Here is a 13,861-nt window from a genome sequence, read left to right on the forward strand (position 1 = left end):
AAGAGGTATAGGTGTTGGGTAGAAAGATAGTGATTGCCCAGATGGCTAACATCAAAACCCTTCTTTAAACAGCCCATAGTTAATTACTACTACTATTACTGCTGCAAAGTCTGTCAAGTGCTAACTTCCTATAACTAGCACCTAAATATTGTTCATTCTATCATCTATATGGTATCAGGAATTAATGCTTCTTCTCCCTGTTATTGCTAGCATCTAAGATACACATGTACATGATTAATTCTTTGAATCCTGTGGAAATGAGCCATAAGGAATAAGAGACATGGAAAGAAAAGGAACCTGTTAATATTGGATATGTGGAAGCTTCTTTAAAACTTTAATACAGTCCCAATTTGTCATGTCTGAAATGCACTGTACCTCAATATAGTTATAATAAGTTCTACCTGCTCTAGTATGGTTAGGCTAAACAATCATCATCAGTGAAACTCATATTGTCTTTAACATGCTATCTTCAATAATGGTACTGCAGATATGATTAAAGGCAGTTAAGGTAATAAAGTCAGAGATTTATTTGCTGAAAAGGAACTTAGTGGTCTTTGGGTTCAACCCCTTCTTTTACAGGAAACTAAGGCCCAGTGAGTTTAATTGACTTGCCTTGGATCACACATTTACTAAGTGTCTGAGACAAGATTTGAATTCGGGTCTTCCCTCGTCCAAGTCCAGTACTCTATCAGTATAAGACACTGCTTCTATTATAAATCAACATTTTCCTCGAGTGTTTATGTGCTGAACTAACAGTTCCCCTTTTCCCACACAATCATTTACTTCACTTTATGACAATTAGCCTATACTACCTGGAGGGAGAAATTGATATAATAGAGCTAGCCTATTGGACAAAGTATTTTGTGACCCAGTCGTAAAGATTAGTGCTTGCTCAAGAAGGGACATGTGAAACAGAATCAAGTTAATGTAGTTTATAGCTGTTGTAAACCTAGTCCTTACAATTCTATTGCTGGCCACAGTTTGGACATATGGTTCTCAGAGGATTATGGACATATGAACCTGAACACCAAATGAGGGTGCTCTGATTCTTGTCTGTTTTAGAGTTGCCAGAGTAACGGGGGCAAAAGTAAACATTTCTTATTTTAAAACCCTTTTGCAAAGCTTCCAGCCAGGATCACGACATATATTTCACTAGCCCTGTGTATACAAAGTAAAAGAGTTCAGAAAACAGATTATACAGTGAATACCCCAAGAATACTTGTGTAAAAATGCTTTGGAGTATTCATAGCACACCCAGCCAGAGTAATCCCCAGGTGGTGTTCAGAGCATCAGCAGGTATTCTGCTGAGTGTTTCTTCAACTTATCTTCTGGTGAAGAAGGTGCCTCAGTGATTGGCTGCTGAGTTGGAAATCAGCATGAATACAAAAGACCCCTAGATGGAGAGCTTTCTCTTTTCTATCTGGCTACATTCAAGTAAGGAGGCAAGGGTTTCAGTAAGCCTGCAGGTGGGGAGAGAAAACTAATTCCGGTGCCCAAGCTGACAGGAGCTCATGGTTCTCCTGTTGTTTCTGTCCAGGTTATGTCTGTTCTTTCTTGCCTTAGGTAAAAGGGTGTTAGAGTCAGAATAGATCAAGCTGTAGCTTTATGAACTTCAAAAGGTTAGAAAGAGTGTTGACTAATATCATTGCAACCATCATTGCAACCTTTGCCAGAGTTTTCAGGCAGCAAAATCTAGTGAGGAATGAGATCTCCATTGAAGCTACTTGGTCCAGAATACTAGTAGATTAAAGGTAGCCAAGAAGGCAAGAAGGAAGAAGTTATCCTTCATTATGCTGCATTAGGAAATGTTTGGTTCATTGTAACTAGGAACCATAAGATAAAGAGGAGAATGTGATCCCAATGTATTGGGGATCACATGTACTTGTGTTATTGCTCTATCTTCTTTGTATTCTTTTTGTAAAAGCTAATTGATGTCAATTGTTTAAATGATATAGAGATATTGTTTATTGGTGATTTATATTGAAAAGAGCATACAGGAAAGGGAGGTTCAGGCCAATAACATTAGAGAAAACCCTTTGACTCCTCAGAATTACTTCTAAAACTTTGCTCTGAGAAATCCAATTTGTCAATGAAAGAAGGAGTTGGGATAAGGACTTAAGAGTTTATAAGACTCATGCTGTTAAAATAAGAAGCACAATTTCATATTCTTGACAGGCACAGAATTAGTCAATTATGTTATTGTTTCCAGGTTTAGATCTAAGAATTTTCTCAGCCACATATCCCTGCTCCACAGAGAATTTGGGACCCTGATTTATTATGAAAGAGCTGGAAGCTAAATATCAGCTTCTCGAGAATTTGTAGACATGAATTCTGGCATAAGACTCTCCTCCAAATTGGATCCAATAGAAACTGTGACCCAATTTCTGGGGAAGTTAATGCAATCAAATTTAAAACTCTCAACCAGGCTAAGCTGTCTTGATTGAGAGCAAGCACAAGCTCACTTGGCCCAATATGTCTAGCCAGCTTCAGCCCCAGACCAGAACATGTTTCACTTTCCATCAGACCCTATGGATCAACTCACAAGCCCTGTGACTTCCCAGACTCAAACTTTTTTTAAATCTTTCCACTCCTTATTAGAATCTAAGTCCTATGAAGCAGGAATTCTCTCATTTTTGTATTTATATTCACTATGATTACCCACAGTGCCTGGCATATGGTAATCACTTAACTTTTTTTATTCATTCATTCATAGTAGGAAAGTGGATTAGATAAACTTTAAAGTATCTTCCAGTTCTATGACTTGGAGTTTCTTTTCTATTTTAGATCCTTTTTAAAAAAATACCACAATATTTTCACATTGTCTCTGTCATTTCCCAATAAAAACTTTTTATATAACAAAGAAAAATCATCCAATATACTCAGCAGATCTCTTAGCATATGTAGTCTTTTATAGTGAACTCTCTAAAGAGAGGAGGGAATTTTATTGAGTTTTAGGGAAGACTTCTTCAGGCCTTCTTGGATCTTATATTTTGTAATTTCATAAAGTTTATTGGAACACAAGTAGTGAGTCAGGGTTTACACTGATCATCCTCCTTAAATTAGAATTGGCAAAAAATGACCAGCTGATCCATCAGTATCAGGAAGATACACATATTTATTTTTGCATATATACATATAGTTATATAGTATGTATGTATACACATATGTATAGATAGATACATGGATAGAGAGAGAGATAGCACTTCTACATGAAATAAAGACATACACAGGAGCATCTTGTTGTATGCAGGGAACTCAAAATGGCTGACTGAGACTAAGGGAGATGGACCCTTGTTGGGGAGTTATTCTTCGCTCTCTAGGGGTTCCATAAAGAAAATCAAGTTGCGTGATAAGCTCAGCCATTTTTTTTTCTTTTTTTCTTATTCCATAGGACTCCTTCTAGGACTCTCTTGTCTTCCTTCTGTATTAAGGGCAGGAACACAACAGGAATTTCTTCCCTCCTACCTCCCAAGGAGTTTTTCACGTCAACTTGTGATGTAGACATATGCTTACACACAGCCTGAGAAAGAATTAATAGAAAAAAAAGAAGAAAGAACACTGTCTGTATAGTTTTCTAATTAGAAAGCATAGTGAATGTGCTTTTTAAATGGAAAGGATTCTACTTTTAACAGCCTCCAAAGTTTGTATACTTTTCAGAAAAGTCTATGTTATAGAGTAGTAGTAAGAATCTTGGAAGAACTATGGATGAATTTGTAGAAAAGAGGTTTTCAAATAGAAGGTCAAAGTTCAGCTTCCTTTTAGGATTAACTAATGAATTGAATGCTTTAATCTGTTTTCTATATCTGAGTCCTTTGACTCTTATAATTTTTTCTTTGTGTGCGCTTGTAGGATCAAACAAAGGCTTTCTCAGACATGACCAGTATTTAGTACCTTAACTTTTATATAGTATTTTAAAAGCCTGTTATGCATACTTGGGGAAACCTAAAGGCAACGTTTACCATTTCTATAATTAGGAAAAATTCCTGGAGTAAGTCCAGGTGGGGTCAATGAGCCAAAGAAAAATAATGACTCCTCTTAATATTAGTCTTAGTAATTGGACAAGGCCCAATAAGCCCAGAGTTTTGGGGGAAGTCTGTACCATGAACTATAGCAGAATCCCTCTTATGACCAATTGATGTGCATTTGAAAGTGATGAGTAAGATTTTCTAATATTTGCTTCTGTTCCCAAAGAATCTATGAGATCCATTCCAATTCTAACTTTCTATGATTTTATGATAGCATGGTTACATAAACTAGTATTTAAGTTCCCAGATGACAAAAAAGTAGAAATTATTTTAATTTTCAGATGATTCCCACTCCAAAACATTTCCTTCTGAGATATATGTCAAAATGATACTACATGGTTCAATTAGGTTGCACAGTATGTAGAGCACCATCCCTAAAGTTGGGATGACCCGAGTTCAAATATGACCTCCAAACTTTACTAGCTTTGTGACCCTGAGCAACACTTATTAATACTGATTGCCATCAAAAGACAAAAATAGGAAAACAATAAACAAAAAAGATACTACAACACATTATCACATCCATCCTTCTTAATGCTGGTGCAAGGACTAATGGGGAAGTAAATGTGGCTCTTACAAAATAAGCCATAAAAGAGATGAGCCTTGTGAAAATATGGGAGGTTAATGGGAATTGACATAGACTTATAGGTCTTTTTAGGTCGACTTAAAAATTCCAAAATTCCAAGGTTCTCATATGATATGATTTTATTATCAAATTTCCAGTATATGGTGCCATGCAGGTTATAGAAAGGCTTGAGCTAAAGAGTTAGACAGACTCTGACTCGTGATGTTCTCTCTTTGTTCTGAATCCTTGGGCTGAATATTTGACATTGAATCTCCCTGGCCCTCAGGCTCCTCATCTGTAATCTGGGCTAATGATATCTGCCAGTTTCCTACATCTCAGAAGAGTTGTGAAGATGGATGATGGGCTGCCTTGTAAGCAGTCTGAGCCCTCAGGAGAAAGGCGGTACATAAGTACAGGGTGCCCTTATTCTTGTTATACATGGTAACAAGGGTAATCATTTTTTTCTGGATGTGTCCGCATGACACATCCTGGATGAAGAGGATACATGAACACAGAGAACTTTCTATACTATGGCCCTTTATATCTCCATTCATCTAATAGACAGCTCCTCCTATACCAGTTATTAGCTACATTTAAATATAGAAAGTACCAGCAATTTGATGAAAGAACGCCAGAAACTATATTTGATGACTCTGGACAAAATAAAACAGTGTGATGTAGAATAATGCTAACAGGATAATCTCAATACTGACTGGCTGATCTTTACACAAAATAGAACTGATAGAATCCCCATCCCACCCCTCAACCTATACTTCTACTCAACACAGTAAACAAAGCATTCTTTCTTATCCTATCAATTGATTCTAATTGTGTCACCAAAACTATACTCAGCAACATGGTAGAATGAATGACCATTATCTACATTCAGCAATATGGTAGAATAAAAAGAGCATTTCACATGGAGTGGGAGGAGTTGGATTTAAATCCCAGTTCTGCTGTTTTCTAAACCTGTGTGACATTGGGTAAACTTAATTAATGTAAGTCTCAGTGTCTCCATCTATTGAAGAGATTAGATTTGATGATCTCTAGATTCTTTCCAGATCTAGCATTCATGATTCAATGAACACAAGAAGCAGCGGTAGAGTTTGAACAACTAGGCAGTTACATAGTGCATACCATGCTAGAAATGAAGTCAGATAGACTTCTCTGCAAATCACTTCCCTTCTCTCTGCCTCAGTGTCTTCATTTGTCAAATGGGGATACCAATAGCCCTTACTTCATAGAGTTTTTGTAAGGACCAAGTGAAATAACAGCTGTAAAGTGCCTTGTCACCCTTAAAACATTATATACATGCTGGTTGTTATTGTTATTTATCATTGTCATTGTTATATAGCTGAGATGGAAAAGCTAAACAATGATCTTTCTTGAGCTTGAAATAGAAGCTCATGATAATTGCAGCTGTAATAAGAGCCTGGGAATTTCTTTAGCCTTTAAAGCCAGAGCAACTCAAGCGAATGTGCTCAGGACTACATAGGTGGCCAACCCAATCAGATTCTAAATGGCCTATCTAGTATTTGATCTAGACTTTTTTTATCATTACTCCCTATGGTAGAAGCACTTGTCTTTAGCACAGTAATACCCCTGACACAGTATTTAAATGCTCTTGGGCTTCAGAATGAAACCTGTCCCACCTTTGAACCTATATGTTTCTTTTTGAGGGCTATTTTACAGCCAACCTAGAGATAGTGGTCTTGGCTACAAGGACCCTGACATACTTTAGCTCATACTCTAATTCCTGTTATGGAAATTCAGAAAAAAGAAACTTTAAATATCCCCCCTCCTTCACTACATATTTTATCTAGCATAGAAATGAATCCTGGGAGTATGACGCTGGTGCCTCATGGCTGCTCTCCATGGTAGTGGTTCTTGAGTGGGGATAGTGACAAAAGCAACACCAAGAGGAAACTGGTTTTCCTTACCCTTAATACTGAACCCTTCAAAGACTGATAGTATAACTTTCTTCATTACACAATTTTCATCCCCACCCCCAGAAATGCCATAATGTCAAAATTCTAGAGCAAGCAATAGAGTTTTGTATATTAGGGAAAAAAAAAAAAACTTCAAATTCATTACCATAAAAATGAGCCTCTTCTCTGTCATAGCTCAAAATTCTCTCTGACATTCAACTGACTGATCAGTAGTCCTGGATTTTATAGTGGGAGACTTCCTGCATTCCTCTTTGATCTGATTTTCCCCCTATTAATAGACAATTATAGGCTCTTTAAATCCCAGAGGTTCAGAGACAGCAAATAATTACCAGTGGCAATTTTAGAATAAAGCCGATCTAAATGAGTTCAGTTAAATTATGCAATACTAAGTAGCAGAGGTTTTTATTTTAAACAAGAATAGCTAACGAAAACCCCAAACAATGGTTATCCGTTCTCAAATTCTTCCTGACAGCTGCCTGTTAAACTTCTGACCTGTTTGTAAAAAGCTGCACACCATCTACCAAAGGGATATACACATGATTGCAAACTTCTGTTCTAAGGACATTAAATAAATTATTTCTTTAAGATCATATGGCAGATCTATAATTAATTAAACCCACCACGATATTACTGCAAAATAATTTAGCTTTTCTAAAAAGGTAAATGTAATTTGCCGATCTGGTATTTGGAAGAATGCTTTGCCCAAAATCAATTCCTTTAGTTTCTAGAGAATAGGAACTAGAAGCAATCTCATTTTAATTATATCTCTTTATTGCTAACAAAGGAATGATTTATGCAATTAAATTAACTGGCTAGAAAATTATTCTCAGCTGGGCTGTCCTAATTCTTTGCTTTCTGAATTGCAGGCTCTCACACTTTCCGATGTAGATTAATTTTTCTGATATGCAAACAATGCTTCTTGTGTTCCCCTATTCCATTATTTTTATTCAAAAGCCTCCTTTTCTTCTTGCCAACGACATGAGTAATATTTGTTGAACCGCTGGGCTTTGACTATTTTTTTATGTAGTAAGATGAAAAAGATCTTTTTTCTCCAACCTCATTATTCCAGCACAGAGCAAGGTTTGAGGGTTTCTTATCTGTGGTGGAAGAACAGCAATGGGAACATGGAAAAATTGCAAAGATGTCAAAAGGCTGGAAACTTTTAAAAGAGCTTTCAGCAGTGGGGAAAAGTCACGAATTAGCCAAAGCTTTGAGAATCATCGTTCTTCGTTGCCCTCTTCTGTCTCTTCCTGTCTTGTCCTCTCTGAAACTCCTGTCACCCTCCCATCCTTTGCCCTCCAGCTCCAGACCCTAACTGTCTGCCCTAATTCTTTCCCTCACAAAATAGAAGTGTGGTGTAATGGGAGTGGGGATGCAGAAAGACAACATTCAGAGTTAGAGAGCCTGAGTTCACTTCCTGACTTTGCTACTATGACCTTGGTATATGTGACCCTGGGCATCCTCATCTGGAAAATGAAGTTGCACTGGCTTACCTCTATGGCCTTTCTAGACATCAATCCTATCATCTTTCAGATTGTTAATTTATGCCTAGTTCCTGAGTTTTGCTGGAAAACACCCAAAGGAAACAGGCTTCCCCAGAATTCCTCCAAGAGAAGATTAAGTGGGAGGAGGATAGAAACATTTTGTGTTCAGGGTAAGGATCCCTGAGTCAAAAAGGCAACCTGTACTCCTCAAGCTTCTACCAGCCCAAACCTGTAAGGCCTCAGAAAGGCATGAAAGATTCTCTACTCTCAGACAACTTTTTGAATGCACTGTATGCAGATTATTAAACAGGGGGCTGGAGAAATTATCTATCAGCAGAAGCATGGAATAGTGGGAAGAACTTTGGGCTTCATCCAAATCACTTGGCTTTGAATCCTGCCTCTGCCATTTAACCATCCACATGATTTTTATTAAGACATTTAATATCCACCAGCCTTAGTTTCCCTATCTGAAAAATAAAGATAGTATCTATATTACCTACTTCACAGGGTGGTTGTAGGGGAGGCATTTATAATCCATAAAATGCTATAGAAACATAAATAATATTTTTCATGAAATTCTCCCTATTCTTAAGCAAATGCCAATCTCATAAAACATTTTCTCATGTGGTTTCTCATTATGTAATAGCCAGCTTTCCATTTATTTGGTTAGATGTGTATAGCTGCAAGTATAGATGGAATATATGCTTTTTAGTCCAGATAAATGGTCTATTAAATAAAGAATTCATCACAGGATGACAGATTTAGAACCATTCTAGTCCAACCCCCTAATTTTATAGATGAGACAACCAAGGCTTGGCAATGTTAAATGACTTGACCAAGGTTATGGAGGACAATGATTGAAGAGCTGGTACTTAAACCCAAGTCCTCTGATTCTGATGCTAAATTCACTGTTTTTCCACTGCATCCATCTGTCCAATGATCCCTATCATCAGAATGTATCTTTAAAAAATTAAATAGCTCTTTCCCTTCTCTCAAGATGGCGAACAAAAAAAAAAAAAGGAACCAAAGGAAAAAGGAAGTGAGAAGAACAAAAAGGAAAATATTGGCTTTAAAGATGGTGAGAAAGCATTGAAAGCATTGTAGGCAGCACCCAGTCCTGGACCAAGGAATTGGTCCTTAAGTATTTACTTAATGTAATTACTTAAAGTACTTAAGTATTTATTTAAGACCTGCAATGTATTCCTGGCAAACCATGTACAAGTGGAAATATGCTGTACCAAAATCCCACATTAAAAGGAAAAAGAAAGAGAAGGGGCCTGCTACTATCTCAAAGCCTGTTGTTGCTGATAAAAATGGAGGAATCCATGTAATAAACATGTGCAAAATGCCTAGGTATTATCCTACAGTGAATATGTATAGAAAACTGCTAAGTCATGGCAAAAAGCTCTTCAGTCAACATAGAGGAGACTTTGAGTTAGCATCACCCCAGGTAAGGTTCTGATTATGTTCACTGGCCACCATATGGGCAAGCCAATTATTTTCCTGAAACAGATGGCTAGTGGCTTGTGACTGGACCTCAACTATCAATATCAGCTATGTTCTTCTTCAAAAGATGCATCAGAAATTTGTCATTGCCACCTCTACCAGGATTAATCTTTCGGGTGTAAAAATTCCAAATTATCTTACTGAAGTTCACTTCAAGAAGAGGCTTTGTAAATCTAAACACCAAGAAGGAGACTTTTTCCTCCATTAAAGTATTTTTTTTAATTATAGCTTTATATTTTCAAAATAAATATATGGATAATTTTCAACATTCACGCCTACAAAACCCCTCACCCCTTCCCCCAATCAGGAAATGATCCAATATATGTTAAACATGTGCAATTCCTCTATACAATTCCCACAAATATCATGCTACACAAGAAAAATCAGATCAAAAAGGAAAAAAAGAAAAAGAAAATAAAATACAAGCAAACAATAAGAAAAAGAGTGAAAATACTATGCTATGATCCACATTCAATTCCCACTATCCTCTTTCTGGGTACAGGTGGCTCTCTTCATCACAAAACCATTGGAACTAATCGAAATCACCTCATTGTTGATGAGAGCCATGTCCCTCAGAATTGATCATCCTATAGTCTTGCTGTTGCCATGTATAATGATCTCCTGGTTCTGCTCATTTCACCCAGCATCAGTTCCTATAAGTCTCTCCAGGCTTCTCTGAAATCATCCTGCTGAACTGAGGGGCATCCACTCAGTTGAAGAAGAGATTTTGGACAAAAGAAGAGAAATATAAGATTATAGAGCAGTGTAACACTGATCAGAAAACAATGAATTCTCAGATTCTGTCAAAAATCAAGGCAATTCCTCAACTCCATGGCTGCCTGCATTTTTTATTCTCTCTCTAATGGAGTTTAACTCACAAACTTTTAAATGCCTTGCAAAAAACTCATTAAAATATTTGGGATAGCATATATATATATATGTATATATGCGTGTATATATATGTGTGTATATATATATCTATATGTATATATATATGTGTGTATATATATATGTGCGTGTGTATGTATATGTGCGTGTGTATGTATATATACACATGTTACACACACATTTATATTCTAAACAATAACTGTCAATGAAATTGAATAATCTGAAAAGGTAGATAAGTTTACAAAAGAGGGAATGAATTAACATAAGCAGTTAGAAGTTAAGAAGGTAAAGCCAAATTAATTAACAAACAAGACCCCCTAAAAGTTTTTGATGTGGATTCTCTTCGAGCTGTATGGAGTTATGCTACCTTTAATCTTCTTAAAAATACACAATTAAAATAATAAATCAATCTTGGATTTATAGCATTTGCCAGGTTCTAAGGTATAAAAGCTCCCCTGAAAATTTAACAATATGCTCTCTCCAGGTTATTTGAGCTAGCTCTAGCAAATCAACCTACCCTCCTTCCTCTTTTTCTTTTTTCCCTTCCCTCCCTTCCTCCTTCATTCCTCCTTCTTTCCCTCTCTCTTTCCTTTCTTCTTTCTTTTCCTCTTATTCTTTATTTCTTGACTAGTCAATATCCAATTCTGCTCATTTCACTTTATATCTCTTCATATTAATAATTTAAAATTTCCTTGTATGCTTTATATATATATGTAGTTTTTAAAATAAATAACAGTCTATTAAAATAGATAATTTATTTAGCCATCCTCCAATTACTGGATATTTTGGACATTTCCATTTTGCTATTATAAATAGAAGTTAAGATTATTTTTCTATAAAGCCAGATCTAAATGATTAGAAAAAATATCAAGTACTCTTGGGTAGGTAGAACAAATGTAATAAAAACCACAATACTACCTAAATTAATCTATTTATTTAGTGCCATACCAATCAAACTCCAAAGAAATTATTTTAAAGACCTGGGAAAAAATAATAACAGAATTCATCTGGAAGAATAAAAGTTCTAGAATTTCAAAGGAATTAATTAAAAAAAAAAAAGCAAATGAAGGTGGGCTGTACCAGATCTAAAACTATATTATAAAGCAAAGGTCATCAAAACCATTTGGTACTGGCTAAGAAATAGAGTAGTTGATCAGTGGAATACGTTAGGTTCACAAGACAAAATAGTCAATGATCATAGTAAATTAGTGTTTGAAAAACATAAACCCTAGCTTTTGAGATAAGAATTCACTATTTGACAAAAACTATTTGGAAAATTGGAAATTAGTATGGCAGAAACTAGGCATTGGCTCATACCTAACACAGTATACCAAGATAAAGTTGAAATGGGTTCATGATCTAGATATAAAGAATAATATTATAAACAAATAAGAACACGGGATAGTTTGCCTCTCAGATCTGCAGAGGAGGAAGGAATTTTTGGCAAAGAAGAACTGGAGACCATTAATGATCATGAAATAGATTAAAAAAGTTTCTGTACAAACAAGACTAATGCAGACAAGATTAGAAAGGAAGCAATAAACTGGGAAAACATTTTTACATTCAAGAGTTTTGATAAAGGTCTCATTTCTAAAATATGTAGAGAAGTGAGTACAATTTACAAGAATTCAAGTCATTTTTCAATTGAAAAATGGTCAAAGGATATGAAAAGACAATTTTCAGATGAAGAAATTGAAATCATTTCTAATCATATGAAAAGGTGCTCTAAATCATTATCAGAGAAATGCAAATTAAGACAACTCTGAGACACCACTACACACCTCTCAGATTGGCTAAGATGTTAGGCAAATGTTGGAGGGTATATGGGAAAACTGGGACATTAATACATTGTTGGTGGAGTTGTGAATTAATCAAACCATTCTAGAGAGCAATTTGGAACTATGCCCAAAGAGCTATCAAACTGTGCATACCCTTTGATCCAGCAGTGTTTCTGCTGGGCTTATATCCCAAAGAGATCTTAAAGGAGGAAAAGAGACCCACATGTGCAAAAATGTTTGTGGCAGCCCTTTTTGTAGTGGCCAGAAACTGGAAAATGAGTGGATACCCATCAGTTGGAGAATGGCTGAATAAGTTATGGTATATGAATGTTATGGAATATTGTTGTTCTGTAAGAAAGGACCAGCAGGATGATTTCAGAAAGGCCTGCGAGACTTACATGAACTGATGCTACGTGAAATGAGCAGAACCAGGAGATCATTATACAACAAGATTATATGATGATTAATTCTGATGGACATGGTTCTCTTCAACAATTAGATAATTCAGACCAGTTCCAATGATTTTGTGATGAAGACAGCCATCTACACCCAGAGAGAGGACTATGGGAGGGAGCTGAGATAACATAGCATTTTCATTTTTTTATTGTTGTTTGCTTGCATTTTATTTTCTTTCTTATTTTTTCCTGGTTTGATTTGTTTTTTTCTTGTGCAACAAGATAATTATATAAATGTGTATGCATATATTGGATTTAACATATATTGAATTACTTGCCATCAGTGCGGGAGAGGGCAGTGGGGGAAATTGGAACACAAGATTCTGCAAGGGTTAATGGTGAAGAATTATCCACGCATATGTTTTTGAAAAATAAAAAGCTTTAGTAAAGAAAAAAAGATTATTTTTCTAAAGATAGATTTCTTTTTCTACTTTATGATATTTTTAAGATCAAACCTTATCAATGGAATTTATAATAAATGGTTTGAACTAGTCTACACCTTTTTTTTAATGGAAAATGGGAAAAAGATGGAGAAAGCAAAATGAAGATAATGAGGAAAGTATCTATTTTTTCCCCTTTTTTTATTAAATAATTAATAGATATAAACATATCCACTTAAAGTCATTCTTGGTTTCTTAAAACTGATTTCACCTTGTATGAAGGATATGGTATTGATTATATTAAACATCAAGATACAGAATATTATAGGTACTACTCAGTGAGATCTACAACAACTCAAACTCAAAAGAGACCTGTCTAAATACATACAGGAAAACCAAAAGGAGAAATGATCTTTATTGTTTTTTACTGTTCAGATGAATGCATGTCCACTGAACTAGTCATATAGCACATAGATTTTGAGCAGGCTCTACAAATGAAAAATGAACTGGGCTCAGAATTACATCAGAGAATATTAAGGGGAATTAAATTTGAGAAATTGGGCAACACTCCCTACAGCCTAAAAGTGCTCCCTGAGAAAAGTAATTTCTAATAATAATTTATTTCCAGAGATGTTATATAATTACCACACAAGGAATATCATAATCTCTAAAGAATCCAAATTTTGTGTGTTCCAAAATATGATAGAGATAACTTATGCTGAAATATATTAACAGTGATAATGTACATATAAGAAATAGTATACAAGTAATTGTCCAAAAAATTTATTAACAGAAAGAGGGATAGGATAGTCATGTAGAACTAGTAAAGAA

At 35.5% G+C, this 13,861-nt stretch overlaps 1 pseudogene; it reads left to right on the forward strand.

The window, feature by feature from the left end:
• Positions 1 to 8,894: 8,894 nt before the first annotated feature.
• On the forward strand, positions 8,895 to 10,392 carry LOC127560319 (60S ribosomal protein L6-like; annotated as a pseudogene).
• The last annotated feature ends 3,469 nt before the right edge of the window (positions 10,393 to 13,861 follow it).

The sequence above is a fragment of the Antechinus flavipes genome, chromosome 4 (genome assembly GCF_016432865.1).
Source record: "Antechinus flavipes isolate AdamAnt ecotype Samford, QLD, Australia chromosome 4, AdamAnt_v2, whole genome shotgun sequence".
NCBI lineage: Eukaryota > Metazoa > Chordata > Mammalia > Dasyuromorphia > Dasyuridae > Antechinus > Antechinus flavipes.